This window comes from Mustela erminea, chromosome 8 (assembly GCF_009829155.1).
Source record: "Mustela erminea isolate mMusErm1 chromosome 8, mMusErm1.Pri, whole genome shotgun sequence".
In the NCBI taxonomy this organism is placed as follows: Eukaryota; Metazoa; Chordata; class Mammalia; order Carnivora; family Mustelidae; genus Mustela; species Mustela erminea.
This window is the reverse complement of record NC_045621.1, coordinates 68,290,093-68,309,098: the sequence shown is the minus strand read 5'-3', so window position 1 is coordinate 68,309,098 and position 19,006 is coordinate 68,290,093. Positions and strand designations below refer to the sequence as shown.

At 37.8% G+C, this 19,006-nt stretch overlaps 1 protein-coding gene across 7 annotated transcripts in view; it reads right to left on the bottom strand.

The window, feature by feature from the left end:
* Positions 1–19,006, bottom strand: part of RAPGEF4 (Rap guanine nucleotide exchange factor 4) — a 288,137-nt gene that overhangs the window by 174,503 nt on the left and 94,628 nt on the right. The window contains exon 1 of one of the 7 annotated variants that reach the window (XM_032355964.1): positions 306–629. The exons of 5 other annotated variants lie outside the window; for them this stretch is intronic. The gene's annotated coding sequence lies outside the window, so the exon portion shown is untranslated. Of the gene's footprint in view, positions 1–58; positions 258–305; positions 630–19,006 lie in introns of those variants that run through there. One more of the 7 variants, XM_032355965.1, reaches the window with a different exon arrangement.

Genomic DNA, 19,006 nt, shown 5'->3' with positions numbered 1-19,006 from the left:
CTGCCTCTCTAACCCCTCACCTCCCCCACAAAACAAAAACCAAAAACCAAAAACTCACCCACAGGCTTCCTATAGACAGTAAGGAGAACCATCACTTTTTCACGTTTCTCTCTCTCCTGGACAAACACTGGGCTAAACTGTCCTCTGGTAAGAACTTTATTAGGCTGATATTAAATCCGTACGAAATGAAGTCTACGGCTGTAAATAAACATGCTTGAAGCTCTCATGAAAACACAGAAAGAGAAACAAGCTCCCTGCGTGGGAACACACTGGTAAATGCGTGGATAAAACAAGCTGAAACTTACACCAGACACTTCCTCCAGGTCCAGCACGGCAGTAGCCCTAAGGGTACATTCTAGTTTTTTTTAATCCATGTTCTGTTCTTCTCACTGATGGGACTACTCAGGCACATGGTCAAGTTGCAATCAGCTTCTCCCTCAGTGATGTATGAGAGCTGGGCTGATTTATCTTGTCTTTCTGCAGCATATTAGCACTAATGTTTCTGCGTATGCATCCTACCTTTCTTTAGCCGTAGCCCCGGCTTTATCATTGGTAATCTAAATTAAAGAGCCAGTGAACAGAGCAGGGTTGTTGTCCCCCACCCCTCCCTGTTTTCCATGAAACAATTGCCAGGCAGTCATTCCCGGACAAGGATTCCACTGTTTATTCTATCCAGCCTCCCCTTCAATATCCCATTGAGACTGGAAGTCAGTCGCAAAAGGATAGGTCCAGCGAGACTGTCTTAGTTCAAAGGTCTATTTATGATTTATCCTTTAAAATGGTGCAAAGGACCTCAGGAAATATGAGGGAGAGCTGTCCTTTGCCAGTTTTTCAGCCCAGAATACAGACTTGACACTGTTTACAAAACCACAGTAACTTGATACCCCACTTGCTGCCCATAGGGCAGTGTACCTTTGGCTGACTTTTATTCCTGAGAAATCTTTCTTTTTCCACCCATGTTTGTTTTATATATGCATCCTTTAGTGTTAATTTTAATGAGGAACATGAGTGCTATAATTTAGCAAGTTACATATGAGAAGGACAAAAATCTACAAAAATTTGGGGGAATCAATCAAACAAATCATTATTAACCTTGCTATAACCTGTTAGTAAGTAGCAGCTGAAGCATGAGCCAAAACTGTATTTATTTCTGGAGTTGTCAGTTCCTTGCTTTAAGACACATTTAGAATTTCCTCAATCTCCACAAATGTTTGGGAAGAAGAAACACGTCAGAGTGCATTTTCATATGAAAGTTTTTAATCTTTCCAAATTTTTTGCTCTCTTAGCAGGATCTCAATGCTTTTAGCCCAGATTTTCATGATTACTGAAATAATATTAGGCTTGTTTTCTCATTTTAAGCAGCATAACTTTTTAACAGCTGTTAAGCAACAGAATTTGGTGGATAATAAAGTATAACAAGTTTCAACTTCATTTTTGTATATTTTTGTTAAGAGAAAATATGATCGTTTTCATAATTATACACATATTACATCTTTCATTTTGCTTTTTTTAAAAGATTTTATTTATTTATTTGACAGAGACAGAGATCACAGGTAGGCAGACAGGCAGGCAGAGAGGGGGAAGCAGACTCCCTGCTGAGCAGGGAGCCCGATGCGATGCGATGCGATGCGATGCGATGCGGGGGCTCAATCCCAGGACTCTGGGATCATGACCTGAGCCTAAGGCAGAGGCTTAACCCACTGAGCCACCCAGGCGCCCCAAGTTTGCTTTTTAAAATTAATAAATTATGATATCCATTTCCATATAGGCATAAAATGTAGACTTGCCATTTTTAGTAGTTTTTTAATTTTAATTCCTAATTCCTTGATACTTACATTGCTTTAATTTTTCATTATAAAAATATAATGTTTCTTTTCAGACAAGCAAAATACTCACATTCCAGGCCCTTGACCAAAAAAAAAAAAAAAACTGTCTCTAACTTTCTGTTTCTCAACATTCTTCAACACTGCAGTCGAGAGAAATACACTTGGGAGTTCTGCTTGAAGACTCTCTGGGATATCAGTTCCTCTAGATGATATCCCGGTGAAACTTTAATCATTTATATTAATTTCTATCCTCTAGAACTTGGTTATACTGAACTGCTCTACAAACATTCAGAGTAATTATTTTAAAAATTTAAATCTGGCTTGTCGCACCACTGCTTAAAACTCTGCATCGTTTCCGGTTAGTCTTAGGATGAAAGCCAAAATCTTTATCATGGCCTTCAAGGGCTCAGTTTCATTAAACTTAGAAGATAAGCCCACCTTCCCAGAACTGACTGGCTGGGATTCAGAACCATCAATCAATCAAGTATTGAACCTCTGCTCTTTACTGGCCGGTCAGCATAAATATGGTACCCGAGGACTGGTGTGGGATGTGAGAGAATTCCAAAAGCAAATTACATAGGCCTTTTCCTTTAGTTTGAGAGTAACATCCACAAATAAGATTTCATTACAAACCAGCTTACAAACTATGGTGAATCAATATGAAGCAAGTCAGATTTGTAAATGCAAAGTGAAGATAATATCAAGGTTTAGAGGAATAAGATAAAAGGAATCATTTCATGAATGTTAACTGAAACTGACTTGGGCCGGAGGAGGAAAAGAGAAACAAGGAGCAGAAACTCTAAAACAAAGTATACTCTAGCTTGGTCCAATGTCTATGGTTTGCACCAGCTAAATTAATCTTAGATTTACATTTTTAAAAGCCAACTACTCCATAATTATGGTCCTGAGTTTCTTCAATAAATAATTTCTATACATTCATTATATTACTGTTGATGTTACTTTCCTTCAAAAGTTTTCTTTATTTTAATCACTAAAAGAACCACATGATAAACTTCACTAACTTCTAAGTAACATCACAAGATCTTGAGTATATGAGATTTCTCATAACTAGAGACAACATATTAACCAAGAACAACATAATCCTTGAATACAAATTATGTGTAAACTTACATATAAAATAATGTAAATGCCCAAAGACATGAGAAGTATCCACGGAGTGATAAGATCTTGACAATGGCCCAATGCATAAGAGAGTAACACTGTAAGGCCCCACGAGTCCAGGTGTATTGACTATACTTCCTGCCACTGTCCTGAAAATTCATACCATTAAAGTCTACCCTTGGAAGAAACCCTAAGACTATGAAACCAAACTGCCTGAGTTCAAATAACAGCCCTGCCACTTACCAACCGTGTGACCTTGGGTAAGGTACTTAAACTTAATGTAATGTGTCTTTCAAATTCATCTCTAAAGTGGGTTTTGGTCATAAAAATGCTTTTGGTCATAAAAATAACTCATATCAGTCCAACCTTCTCACAAATAACAATCATAAACCCTGGATAAAATATTAAAAAACAACTGCTACTTGAAGGCACTGGAGAGTGACAAGAACAGGAAAGAGCTAATGGGAGAGGGGGAGCCGGGGGTGTGGAGAGGATAACACTTGAAAGAATGGCCCTTGATAAATTACTCATGTTCTAGAGCTTTTTATCTAAAGGGAGACCCAGTCAGTCAGTTCCACATAGTGGTTAGATCTCTGCCCTCTTACTATTTGAGAAATTAGAGATGCAGCAGCTATAAAATGTGGGAGGAAGCCCCAGAAAGAAGAGAGACACAGAAGGGAAGCCCCAAATTCAGTACATATAATCTGAGCAAATTTCTGACTCCTCCCAATACTATATACACATGTAGCAGACTTCAAGTATCCCAGCTAAGATGGCAAGAACTAAACAGATTTTTGCTGCTGTCTATCACAGGGAAGACAAACTTGGAATCTGAGTGTTAGACTAACTGCCTACTAAAACAGAAAATCAATACTCTAAAAGGTATGTAACATAATTTGGAATCTCTATAACATGTCACTAACAATGTCCAAGATACATTCCAAAATTACTAGATAGGCAAAGAACAGGAAAGCCCATCCTCAAAAGAAATAGACCAACTCTAAGATGACACAGATACTGAAATTAGCCCACAAGGATTTTTAAAGCAGGTATTATAACTATGCTAAAGAATATAATAGAAATTTCAGCAGAGAAGGAGAAATTATTAAAAAAATTGGGAATTCCAAAACTAAACAAAAAAATCTGAAAAGAAAATTCATTGGATGATCTAACAGCAGATTAGGAAAAAAGTAATAAAAAGTTCTCAAAGAACTTGAAGATAAACAATATAAATTATCCAATTTGTGAAAAAGCAAAGAGAACTTTAAGAATGAACGAAGTCTCAGGGTCCAGTGGGATATAATAGCATGTATAACACATGTGTAATTGAGATCCCAGAATGACAGGTGAAGAAAGAATGGACAAGGAAAAAAAAAATTGAACAAAGTTGAAAAAATAATAATCCAAATTTGCCAAAATTTGGTAAAAACAATGATATAAATTTATAAATTTGAAAACCTCTGTGAATCCCAAACAGGATAAGTAAAAACAAAACAAAATACAAACCCATGCCAGGGCACATATTCAAACTACTAAAATTCAAAGACAAAGAGAATATCTTGAAAGCGACCAGGGGGAAATGGCATATTATATACAGGATAAAACTATACTAATTTCTCATCAAAGGTAATGTAGGCTAGAACATAGAAGAATGACATCTTTATAATGTCAACAGGAACATTAATGGTCAAGCCATAATTCTATATCTGGCAAAAATATTCTTAGAGAATGAAGGCTAAATGAAGACATTTTCAGAAAAATAAAACCTAAAAGAGTTAACTGCCAGCAGATCTGCACTACTTAAAAGGATGAAGAAAATTCTACAGGACAAAAATAAATTCCACAAATTTGGGTCTATGGAAGGAAAGGAAGATCACTGAAAATGGTAAATGGTAAATATGTAAGTATAAAACACACACACAGAAACATAGACACACACTCCTTTGAAATGCTTTCAAAGACATACAACTACTTTTTAAAAAAAATTATTACACTTTATCATGGGGCTTATAACATAAATAGATGTAACATAAATACGTGGCCAAAACAGCACAGAGGATGGAGGAATGATGTGGTTGAAATATTTCAATGCTTGACGTGAAGCAGCACAACGTCACCTCTAAGTAGAATGTGAATGGCTAACAATATATATGGTAATCTCTACACAATCACTAAAAATGAATGTAAAGAGAGACAATTAAAAAGCCAATAGAAAAACTAAAATGGAATTTATGGTAGCTATGAAGGTGCCACACTTGGATTTCCCTTCTAGAAGAAACTTGACAATCAGCTGTGAGGAGTGCACTTTGCTGACACCATCCAACGGCAGCCCCTTTGTGATCCACGGTCAGTGAATCAAAGCTATGTTCTTTGCAGTTAGTCAGTGACTGAACATGACAGGGATATGTGTACTTGGCTAATTCTGCCCAGTGCAACACTCATCTATCAACAATCTTTGACCAAAATCGTACAGCAGGCTGGCAGAGACTTTCTAAAAATCATAATGCAGTTTGAGGTTCTTTCTACCTATTCTCCTTTCTTGCTCCCTCTTTTCACAGATGTCAGATGCCTGCCTCTCTCCTCTTTATCTTGCACATATAACTTCATCTTGGCACATGCTTCCTGAAGAACCAAACTAGTGCAGAATTCTGAAATGTATTCAGTTACATCAAAATAAAGCAGGAAAGGAAGGGAGAGGAATAAATAAGTAGTGGCATGAAGGGAAAACAAATAGCAAACTGGTAAATCTAAATCCAAACACATAAATAATTGTATTAAATGTAAACAGATAAATACTCCAATTAAAAATGGAAATTGCCAGAATGGGTAAAAAATTAAAACTCATCTATGTGTTCTCCATATTCTTTAAATACATGGAAAATACATGGAACAGATAGTTTGAAAATAAAAGCATGGAAAAAGAGAAAAAAGAAAGCTGGAGCGACTATATTATCATACGAACTAGATTTTAAAGCAGAGTATTACCAGACATACGGACACTTCATAATGATAAAAAAGGGAATTCATCTGAAAGAAGTAAAAAGAATAAATGGATATGTGCCTAATAATAGAATATTTTGAAACAAAATTGACAGAATTACTGAATAAATAGACAAATCCAAAATCATAGTTGGAGATTTTAAGACTGTTTTCTCAGTAATTAATAGAACAACAAGATAAAAACAAAACGAAACAAAAACCAAAAACAAAACAAACAAAAAAAAGAGTGAGAACATGGAAGACCTGAATATCACTATCAACTATACTGGCTGATTTGACATTTACAGTACACTACACCTAACAACTGCAGAATACACATTCTTTGCAAGTGTACATGGTACATTCACCAACACAGACAACTGGTGTGCTATAAACAGAGTCTCAATAAATTATATATGACTGAAATTCTACCAAATACATTTTCTACCTATAATTTAATTAAACTAAAAATAGTAACAATACGATACCTAAAAACCCCAAATATTTGAAAATTGAGAACACACTTTTAAACAACTCGTGAATGAAAGAAGAAATTGAGGGAAGTATTTTGAAATAAAAAGTAATGAAAATTCAATATATCAAAATTCATGTGCCATAGTTAAGTAATGAGAGGGAAATTTATAGCTGTAAGTGTTCATAGTAGAAAAGGATAAAGGCAAAAAGCAGTGACTCAAGTTTTCAACTGAGAAGCTAGAAAAAAGAGCAAATTAAATACAAAGGAAACAGACAGAAGGAAATAATGATTCTTTTTTAAAAAAGCATAAATAATGAAAAAGAAAACAAAAACAATAAAGAAAATCAAGAAAACCAAAACTTAGTTCTTTATAAGATCAATAAATTTCACAAATTCGTAGCTAGACTGATCAAGAAAAATTAAAATGAGGGAATAAAAATTAGTATCAGGAATGAAAAAGATGTCTCTAGAGATCTGAATATATTGAAGAGATAATAAGTAACTATAATAAAAACTTTATGTCAATGAACTTGGAAACTTAGGTAAAATGGACAAATTTCTTAAAAAATAGAACTTAACTAAATCAACATAAGATGAAATTACAAATCTTAATAGCTCAATCTCTCTTAAAGTAATTGAACACACTATCTTTCCCATAAGGAAAACTCTAGGTTTTCTGGTTTCCTGGCGAATTCTATCAAATATTGAAGGAAAAGATAATATTAATCTTACACAAACTTTTTTTCAGAAAATGGAGGAGGATGGAAGCTCCCCCAACTCATTGAATGAGGCCAGCTTAATCCTGATGCCAAATCTGACAAAGATACTATGAAAAAAGAAAATTACAGCTCAGCATCTATGAATATAGATACAAAAATTCCTTAACAAATATTACCAAATAAAACTTAGGAATATACAAAGATAATCATCCTGTTTGACATCATGACCTACTAGGGTTTATCTTAGGAATGTAACACAGTTTTAACATTTAAAAATCAATTATTATAATAGATATACTACCAGAATAAAAAAGAAAAAAGCATAAAGAATTTTAATACACTCAGAAAAGCATCTAACAAAGTTCAATATGAACTCATGATCAAAACTCTCAGCAAATTAAAAATGGATGGGAGATTTCCTCAATCTACAGCTGTAATCTTATTTAATGATGATGTATTGAATGCTTTCCCCCAAGATCAGTAACAAGAAAAGGATGTCTACTCTCACCAGTTCCTACTCACCTGGTGCTGGAGGGCCTAACCAGCACAAGGCAGAAAAGATTAATAAAAGGAATAAAGGTTAGAGAGAAAGAAATAAGACTCCCATTTTCTGCAGATAACATAATTGGTTAGATGGAAAAATCACAAGAAACTAAAATGGGATGAGGGTACCTACCTCATAGAGTTGTTATAAGAATCAAATGAGTTTAAATTTGGAATGTGTTTAGAACTGAGCCTGACATGTAGTAAGCATGGCATTAGCACAGGCAAAATTTAAAAATGCATATACCTAAATATAAAATCTGGAAGGGTTACATATTAGCTTATGGACAATGAGTATATATTTATTCATCAGAATAGCTAATAGAGAACTACTTTAAGGAACAAGGTTATCTTCGTTCTGGGAACCAGCTTATAACAAAGTTCAGGGCAAGTAACCCCAGGCTGCCTAGAGAATGGTCAGTTCTCACTAACATTCCTAAAACAGAAAGATGAAGTATGTTACAGTTTGACACTATCTACTGAGCTACTGCTTTTATATGATTTATTATGTCTACATAGTTATACAAACAAGTCCAGCTGTTTTTAATGAACACATACCTTGCTGTGATCTATAAGTATTCTCACAGTCGAATATCTATGAAAGACATTTAAGTAAAAAAAAAAAGTAGTTTGTATAATTGTGTTTACAGTATAGTTCAATTTTTAAGGCAAAAAGACAGGCATATATGGTAACTGCATTGATAGGTGCATGGGAAAATGTCTGGGAAATATCCAAACAGAAGTGTTAGTAGTGGATAGCCACCCCACCCCCCACCCCAATAGTAGTAGAAAGGACTTTCATTTTTTTTTACTTAACATCTTTTGTATAAGGTTTGAATTTTTAGGAATATTTATTGATAGTTTTACTTTGTAGCTTAAAAAATAAAATACTTTACTAATGCAAAAAAAATAAACATTTACAAGTCACAATGTTTAGAGTTTTTTTGTTTTCTAAGTCAAACAAGAGGAAAATAATTCTTTTGTGTTCTTTAAACAAAGGTAGAATTTTATTTTAGACACCAAGAGCATATTCCAGATATTTGCATCTCTAAGATCCTTCCAGCATCCCTACTTTCCTCTACCCCAGAAGAGGAGTGGGGAGAGTTACAGGCCCAGGTGCGGTCAAATGTTCAGTGTGTGGACATAGGTGGGTTTATCAGAACTGAGAGCATGGTAAGGCAGTAGGCTTGATGACCCTGTGAGCCCACCTGCTTCACCTTAATTCATACCTTCTCACTCCACCTGGACTCCAGGAATTGGCTTCCCCAAATCCCACACCTGGGTGCATGGAGACCGTGGGTAGAAATATGGATCAGAGATAATCCATTACCACTGGAAACCTAGAATTTTAATTAGAATGCCCTTAAAAAGGGTCTAAAATTCATCTACAGATGACCACTTTCCACATGAGGAAACCAGTCCAGGGAAGTAACCTGCCCAAGGTCATCGGGTTACTAAGTCACCCTGGCAAGGCTCTGGAGAATGAGGTCAGCATCCTCTCTGTTACAACAGGGAGAAGGTCTAAAAGCCCAAGCCCTATTAATGGCAGACCAGGGGCTGTGACTTCATGAACAAAGACAGAAGAGTAGGACGCAGGCTCAACCAGGCTCAAAAGGAACAATCATCCTGTCTTTATCATAGACCTTTAAATTGGAGTGCAAACATCAAAAACTGGCTCTGTTATTCATTTCCTTTAATACTAGTGTTTCCTAAGATGCATATGTGCTTTCTCTACAAATAATCCATTAGTACAAAAGAGAGAATGTTTCCTATTTGAGATATGCCTTCTGGCCACATCATTCAGAGATGCTCTTAGTATATAACAAACACTAATGAAGGGCTCTTGTTAGAATGTTTTCCACATTTTAGTTATAGGCAATAGAAAAGCTGGAGATACTTAAATTAATGCAATGTATTCTATTATGCTCTATCAAACTGGTTTTTTTTTTATAGTGGGAACTATGAGTCAGTTTCTAAAGTTTAGGAGGCTCAGGATTTACTTAAAATCAGTAAATCAGAAACTGATTCAATCAAAGTATCCTGCAAACTTGTGCAGAACTGTGAAGAAATCCCTCATTCCTCCATGCTAAAAAAAGAGAAAAGTTCCCAAAGAACAGTAAAAAATAGCACTCCCAAAGATTATGAGCTAAGATCCATTCTTAAGATGTAAAGTAATTGATAACCAAATAAAAAAATCATTCTTACCTATTTATCAATATAAGTTCTCTAAACTCTCCTATAGCTGGCTATTAACACTGATAAATGTTTCTAATACCCTCAGAACAAAATTGTTGCCTTTATTCAACATCACATTTTTCCATTATTAACAGAAAGCCTTTCAACAAATTATCTTAAGGTCCTCAAATGCATTAGAAATGTTACATATACCCTCAACCTGCAAGAACAAATCTTGAGGTTAAGGAGAGGCATATCTGCATTTGTTATAAGAAGTTAACCGGAGAGGCCTAAGTGGCAGTTTCTGGCTGAATGCTGTTCACATTCATTATATTGCCCCCCCCCCCATTTCATTTCTAATGATTTTCCGATACTAAAGCTTTTTAAGACTTTGATCTTTTGTGAAAACTCAGTAGGATGATACAAACCTTCCAGCTGATCAAACAGACTTGAGCAGAAAGACCATTGCCTGAGCATTTGCCTCAGAAAGTATCATCTGCCCTGCCTTCACCCCAGTGTTTCATTAAAGTGGTGTCTTTCAAAATATGCAAATGACAGTAATAATTTGAACAAACAAATGAATTAGGTGAGCTTCTATAGGCAATTTACTCAAGGTAATTAAGAATGCTAAATAAACAAATTATTATTTTAAATGGCAAGAAAGCTTTAATTAAACTTGATTTCTATACTTAAAATGAAATTACTAACTCAACAGAAAGGATCCAGTGTGAATTAAAAGCAAAGTGTCAAGAAGGAAAAAAAAAGACTGTTCCCTCTGACTTTCGATTCACAAGATTAGGACCAGGTGTCACTGCATTTTCACTGGAGCTCACTCAGAGAAAAGTATCTCTGTATATGAATTTAGAATTGATAAAATGTATTTGAGGTGCCTCAAGCATGAGCACATTTTAAATGGTAAAGATGCTAAGCAAAAATAGAATCAACCTAAACCCAAACCCAAGGTAATTTCTTTCCAACTAGCATTTCAATCTTTCTCTGCCAATAAGACATGGAACCCAGCAGGCTATGGTTCATCCAGGAATGCCGAATAGTCCTCCTGTAATGGGTGGAGGGACATGATAGCCCATAGTAGACCCTCCACTGTGGTACGATGGCCACAAGCCATGAATTATGTTTCTATGATGGACCAAACCACTGAGCCCCAACCATGGAATAAAAATGACCATGGAAATAAATCTCCACAGTTATCCTGAGATGGATGAGGTTAAAACATGGTCCTATTAAAGTAGATAACACATAGGTATTTAGTCCTACAAAAGAACATAATCTTAAAATAATTATAGCCTATTTTTAAAGCTTCAAGTAACCTTAAGTAATCTCCAAGACTAGGCATTTCCATGTCTCTTCCCTTTTTAATGTTTTATCCCCATAATTTTAATGGGACTCTGATTAGACCCCAGCCACCAGAACTGGCAAGTAGCAAAGCCCTCAAGAACCACCTGTTTTCTTCTCCACATGAAACACCTTGCCTGGTGGAGCCTCCTGGGTCTTCTCTCTTCCACCTTCTGCCCAGCGTCCCACAAGAATACACAGGATGTGTCCTGTCCCCTTGGCTCCTGGCTTTCTGGTCAGGCAGGATGACCCAGGGCAGGAAGCTAAGAGTGTGAGCCGGGTGGTGACAGAACAGAGCAGGGAGGGGCCTGGAGACAGGCTGGAGAAGCCATTCTAAGTCACTATCTTTGGCATCTGGGCCCGGTCACCCTGCCATGCAAGATGATTTTCATATTGTTTCCCTAAATAGTCTGCCTGGAGAGTGACCCTAGGGATACTATTAAAATATCAATGATAGTGATAAGAAGTTTATGTCAAGCCTATGTTCCAAGGAGCAGGGAGAATTCCAGATTACTGTGTTTTCCCTTGTGTACTCGCGCCTTCATTCTGGAGAGGCAATCGTGTAACTGCTGACCCCAACTAGAGAGGGAACAAGTCATGTCTAGAAGTCAAGAGATCTGAAGGGGCCAGTGTCCCTAATTCTTCTGTTTGCTCCTTTATCCCCTCATGTGTTCATCAGTAAGAGTCATTCATTCATCAGTCATTTCCACGCTTAAGGTATATACAGAGACACCATTCTAAGATAGAGGAGACATCAAACAAAATGCGCTGGACACGCGGGGTGAACTGAGAGCACTGTGGAGGAGCATCCAGTATTTGAGGAGTGAGAGGTTCAGGGCAGAGTGTGGGGGAGCGGGGAAACAAAGAAAGTTGCCAGTGACCAAACATCGGTTACTGCTCCTTTGACCCACCAGAAGGGGAGCTGTGCACAGTGTGATGAGAGCTTTGTCTCTGGACTTCGAGCAGAAACTGCCAGAGCGCTGAACGTATCTGTTGTGTCTAGCACAGAGCATGACATGCTGTGAGGTTTCAACGTATATCTGCTGAATAAATGAATGATCTAAGAATCTGGATCTGCCCTGGGGACTTTTGTTGGACAGAACCTTAGTGAGTGGGCATATCAGAGGACACTATAACCCTCTAGAATTTGCAGACAAGAAACTTTCTCTAAAATGTTTGCACAGAGTCGCAGAATTGTATGAACAAAGTATGGTGGGTGCGTAAAATGTTTTCAAGTCAGTGGATAGATAAAAGGTGGTACATTCAATCAACAGAATAATGCAATGAAAAAAAATCTACTGACATATACTACACCACAGGTGAATTGCAGAACCATTCTACTCAGTGAAAGGAGTCAGAAATGGAGACCACGTGTCACAGTATTACACTGATAAGAAATGTCCAGGGAAGGCATATTTCTAGAGATGGGAGTAGATCCGTGACTGCCTGGGCGGTGGGAAGGGATTAACTACCAGCAGCCATGAGGGATCGAAGCAGGAAGAGGAAACTGGTCTGAAACCGGACGGTGGCGATAGCTGCGCCATCTTGTAAAGATTCTCCTTGAATTACACACTTGAATGGGTGAATTTTATGATACATAACTACACTCAACACAGTTGTTTTGAAATTTTTGCGAAGGGAGTCATGAATTATAAGTTTGCCATCATGCTGTTAGGAGGGGGCTGCTATGTTGTTGGAAAACACAAAGCCAGGAGTCCGCTCAGAATTGAAAAGAGCCCCATCTCTTAATTCCCAACCTCAGTGCTCTCCCTAAAAAACCTGCTCAGTGGTTGCCAGGGCTGGATGGAGGGGGGAACAGGGAGTGACTGCTAAGTGGGTCTGTGATTTCCTTGTGGGGTGATGAAAAAGTTCTGGAAGGAGTGGTAATGGCTGCAAAACATGACAAATGTCCTTAATGCCACTGAGTTGTACACTTAAAATGGCTAAAATGGTCAGTTTTATGTTTATGCATTTTACCAAAAGTTGTGGCCATGTCTGAGGAATATTTCCATATTTCTCTTTCATTTGCCAAATTCATTCCCTAGAAGCCACAGGGGCGGGGTGGTGGTGGCAGCTGCTGTCCCTAGCCATCTCAAGGCAGGATGTCTTAGTCCAGGTGACATCATAGCTCTAAGAAGTCTGTTTGCTGTACTCTATTACCTTTCCTTTGATTGGCAAACATCAAATATTAATTAAAAAAAAATCTGGGCTTGGTTTGCATTTTAATCCTGCCCACTTGAAACTGGTTGGCCTCCTTCAAAACAACATAGGCAGGGACGTTCCCTGAGCTGTCTGGCCATTCATTAAGTGTTGCTACCCTGGCTTCCTGCTCCCTGAAAGTGTAGGAGGCAATGACTTCTTCTGACATGGATTGAGCCATGGCATATTATGAAACACTTGCTGTTTGTCAGAAATACTTTAGGTCCATAAAGCTCTAGGACTCCCTGTCCCCATATAATCCAAAGCAGCTCCAGCGTGCCCTGGAAGGACTTCCACATGATCCCTACTGCAAATGCCCTAAGTTACTATCATCCACAATGATTCCTAGAGTACTTTTTTCACCAGTATCATTTGCACTAGTATCAGCCTATCTATAAGGCTGGTTAGAATGTTCTTTCCTTTTTCCCAAGAAGAAGACAAGTTGCTAGTGAATTAAGTAAGTTTCCCAAGGATGTCAATTTATATAGGGTTAGAACCAGGGTCTAAACATGCTTAGTGTTCATATGTCTGATTGGTGGTGTACATAGAAAGTAAGGATTATCAGCAACAAAACATTTTCTACCTCAAAGATGACTTTAAACTGATCCTTTCATTTTGAGATTGGTTAAAATATGCCTGCAATTGAATGGAGTGGAAACAAAGAAACAACCCCAGGCTTCCATTTGGGGGAAAAAAAAATTGGAGAGCAAGTACTAAATGCCAAATGTCTATAAGAACTGCTCAGAAGAATTACTTCTTTGCTGCCAGCCAATACTCACAGGGACACACTGTGGCTGAATTTTTTAATTGTGCTTTTTAGATGCTGGATAATTTTCTGACTATTAAAGACAATCATAGCCAAGCCTAACAATAAAAGTAATTGAATCTCATGCTTGAGAGGATACAGCTGATTCACCATAGGGTGTAGGAGAGGAAGGAGGCAAATAAGAGGAGGTGAGAAGTCCAGAAGTAATTTTTGCTCCATGAAAAGCACAGACTGCCTTCACGGTAAAAAAGCCCGAGATGGAAGGGAGTTCTTATCCTTCAGACCCATTCTCCTGTGTGGCATCTGAAAACTTTCGACTATCAACACAATTACAGCCTGAACCCTAGCCTCTGCCCCAGGTCCCACAACCCCAGCTTAGGATGTTGAGATGAGATTTCCAAGAGGGGACAGGGTGAGGTCACAGCCATTCTACTCTTGGGAGGCTGTGTCTGCTCTACCTCTTCCTGGGGCTGGGCAGGAGGGAGCAAGTAGACTTACTCAGCAGTGTATACTGACCCACCAGAAACTTATATGTTCAAGGAGAGTCTTCGCCTTACGTATACATCAATTGTATTCAACCTCAAAGAAGAAGTTTCTTCTATGTGTAAGGCAAATAACACAAACACCACACAAACCCTGCCTTAAAAGGATGAACAATTTAATGGCAAAAGTACTAGCAGCTGTCAGATACAAGCCAGCCAGCCACCTGGTGTCAGAACAAGATCTATTTCTGTAAATATTAAATGTGCACAGATTTCAAGATTTAGTTGGTAGCCACAGAGAAGGCCTTCACAGATTGGCCTTAACAGAGAAGAGCTCCTAGTATAGGACACTTGGGTAATTACTTAATTTTCTCTTCTATAAATGGGGATTCAGGCCCACAATCTCAAAATCAAACACAAAGTGAAAATCAAAATGGCTGCAATGAAATATATGAATATGAATGTTCACAAATGGGATAAGGATTATAAATATCTTCATGTCCTCGAGAATAGAGTTTATATTTCTACTTAGCTCCAAAGAGTGACATTATCCCTTTTTCTTTTCCTTTACTGCGCTTATCCAATTATTTTTAACATCCTATATTCCCTGGCAAGGTCTCTCTTTTTCTAGACTATACCCCCCAAGGCATGGCCCTATCACAGCATATCCAGACTTTAGACATACTCGGTTATGGTACCATCTTCAACCTCCACTCACACGACAGAATATTCTACAGCTGTATCATTCTCATTGTCACTGTGATCCCAGCAAAAACTCTGAAGACTCACTTGTGTCAACAGATCCAAGTCCACATTCTTTTGCTTGGATTCCTATCCATTTTCCCAGGCTGCTAGCTACAAATTCTCTATTCCACCCAAACTGATTCCTCAGCACCTTTAAATTCACCACCACTATAACCTCACTGCTATACCTCCATGGCCTGTGTGGCAGGCTGTGTTTTCCAGAAGGACCCCAGCAATATCTCCCATCCCACATGCTCTTCCTACAATGTGAGGTTAATGAGTCAAAGGTTGGGACTATGTTCCCTCTCCTTGAATCTGGGTGTACTTGTGAATATGACCAAAGTAGCAATAGGTAAGTTACAAGGTAAGTCATGAAACCGAAGGGACTTCTGCCTGTTTCTCTCAGGACATTCACTCTTGTTTCTAGCCTCCTTGCTAGAGGAAAGCCAAGCAGCCATGTGGAAAGGTCAGCTGACAGCCAGCATCAACCAAGGGACATGCCAACAGTGAGCCTGCAGCTGATTCTAGCAGAGCTATCCTCTAGGTTGTCCCCAGATGATCCCAAGTGGAACAGAGATAAGTTGTTCTCTCCCACCCTTACCTCCCTGTCATGCCCTATCCAAACTACACATTTGTGAGAAAAATAAGAGTGTGGTTGTTTTGTATACCATATCTTTTTTATCCATTCATCTGTCGATGGGCATCTGGGTTCTTTCCATAGTTTGGCTGTTGTGGACATTGCTGCTATAAACACTGGGGAGAAGGTGCCCCCTTCGAGTCACTATGTTTGCATCCTTTGGAGAAATACTTAGTAGTGCAATTGCTGGGTCATCAGGTAGTTCTATTTCCAACTTTTTGAGGAACCTCCATACTGCTTCCCAGAGTGGCTAGACCAGTTTGCATTCCCACCAACAGTGTAAGAGGATTCCCCTTTCTCCATGTCAGCCATCAAAAAGAATGAAATCTTGCCATCTACAATGACGTAGATAGAACTAGAGGGTATTATGCTAAGTGAAATAAGCCAGTCAGACAAAAACCATATGTGGGATTTAAGAAACAAAACAGATTAATATAGGGGAAGGGAAGGAAAAACAAAATAAGTTGAAATCAGAGAGGGAGGCAAACCATAAGAGACTCTTAACTCTGGGAAACAAACTGAGGGTTACTGAAGGGGAGAGGGCCAGGAGGATGGGGTAGCTGGGTGATGGACATTAAGGAGGCACTTGATATAATGAGCACTGGGTGTTGTATGCAACTGATGAATCACTAAATTCTACCCCTGAAACTAATAATACACTATATGTTAACTAAATTGAATTTTAAAAATAAAAAAGTGTGTTTGTTTTAAGTGACTAATTTTAAGGTAGTTTGTTATATAGCAATAGATAACTGGAATTGACTAAAATACCCTCCCCTTTTTCAGCCTTCTCAAATCTCACTTACCTTCCAAAGCCCAGTACAGACCCCTCACCTCCTCCATGTTGTTAACCCTACCTAAAAGTTATTTTTGTCTCTGTCTCTCTTGCCTGAAGCTTGACTAGCACTCAGTAAATACCCAAGACCTACATAATCTCCTTGAGGAAAAAGATCATGACTGTATCTTCTAGGGAAGCTGTTCCCATTGTCTCTCGGAATATTTTACACATAGCAAATGATTTATATATACTCGCCTCACAACTAACGTTCTAGGCTCCAGACTAGGTACTTAATAAATGATACACATTGTGACAGTGATTAATATAAAAAAAAAAGAAAGGGAGGGACAATAAAAAGTTTTAAGTGGAGGACTAGGTAGTTACAGGAAACCCAAAATTTCAAGTCATTAAACTGACTTTATATTGAGTAAAGTAGATGCTTTTTAAATTAATAGTTTATGCTCAGGAATGGGTTTGTGTGTGTGTGTGGGTGGGTGGGTGTGTTTTCAGCCAACACGTAGATTTGGATGTCTGCTCTGGGAATTGTTCCCTCGTTAATAATTAAATTCTAAATGGGCATTTTGGGAAGTGGTAGTAACTATCCACATTGCATGGTCTTGTAATTACTCAAGTATAATTAGAGTATAGGAGAGTTAAGAAATAGGTAGAATGTTTCCTGTCAAATACCATCTGTATCATGACTTCTTGAAATGGGCATCATGAAACCTACTTAGATATTTGTCATTGGATGAGATTCATGAAGTTCATGCCTAAAATTATATACAAAGCTTTGTATGTATGCATTTTTCTAAGGAGAGGGTAGGTCCGTGACTCTTATCAGATTCTCAAAATAGTTTTGGAAACATAGCTAATACAAAGCTTTACCTTATCACATGTGCTTTTAACTCCTGTCCAGAGATTCTTCTAAAGGGACAGGTGTGGGCCAGCAATGGGGAAATACCAAAGCTGGCCTGGCTGTGCCACTGCCTTGCATGGTAGCCTTGGGGAAATCCTTCCAAGCTCTCTGGAGCTGGTTCTGGAGCTCCCAACTAGGAAGACAAGAGGATGTCCTTGAGCTACCAAGACATCTCAAAATAGTTTCCCTGAAACAGCATAAAGAGGAAGGAAAGGGCTACTTCTTTTGGTGTTTTTCCAGTGGATTTTCTTTTCTATAAAGGAACTATAATATTAATTTTGATTAAAATCTACATCTAAGTGTTTACAGTTAATTATTTAGTAAATATTAATTTAGTGCCTACAATGTGATAGTCACTGACTATGGACATTCCACTCAGTCAAGACTTGACCATCACTGAGTAGTCCACCCCACCAATGACATAATGATAAGAAGTAAAGTGGTCAGTAAAATTATCAAACATGAAGAGAAAGGCACAGAGGACCAAAGAATCAGTGATTCATCGCTAACTGGGTAGAACAAGTGTTGCGTAGGAGACCTAGTAGAAACACAGTACTCCATTGATAGCCAGGTTGATTTAGCTGATCTGTCCTGTCACGTGGATGTCTACCTGTTCCTTTGCCTTTCAGAATGGCATGCTCAGTTAAGAGCATAGCTTATTTTTCCTAGAGGGAAATCTTTCTTTAAAGATGTGTAAGTAGCTATACTCCCGCTACCAGTTCTCACATGAGTAGAGTAATAAACAAGCAAAAAGCAATTAAACACAAATGCTTAATGGAAAAGAAGGCACATAATAAGTACTTTAGACCCAAGGATAATCTGACCATAATTCTCCTCATGTTCAAAGTTTTCAATGGAGGAAGTAAGATTTTATTCAGGCTTTGAATTACAGATGAAACACAAGTATTAGACAAAGTACTAGAAATAAAACAGGTATTCAGCACTTAAGAAGATGGAAAGTATGACATAGACCATTTCATCATTCTGTGGACCATTAATTTCCCCCTAATGTTAGTACTTCTAATTTTATATTAATACTCAATTTTTCATATGTATGTGACTTATCTCCTGAATTAGAGAGTCACCTCCTTGGGCCCAAGGCACATATGTCATAGTTTTTGGGTGTCATTTGAATTATGATGTACCCTTACTAAACATTCAGTAAATATGCTATGAATGAATAAATGGAAGTTTCTCCTTGAAGCTTAAGATGGTAGAAAAAAAGTGGCTTTATAAGGAAACTAATAATTTCTTCTAACTATCCATAATTTCCACAATATATTTCTTTCATG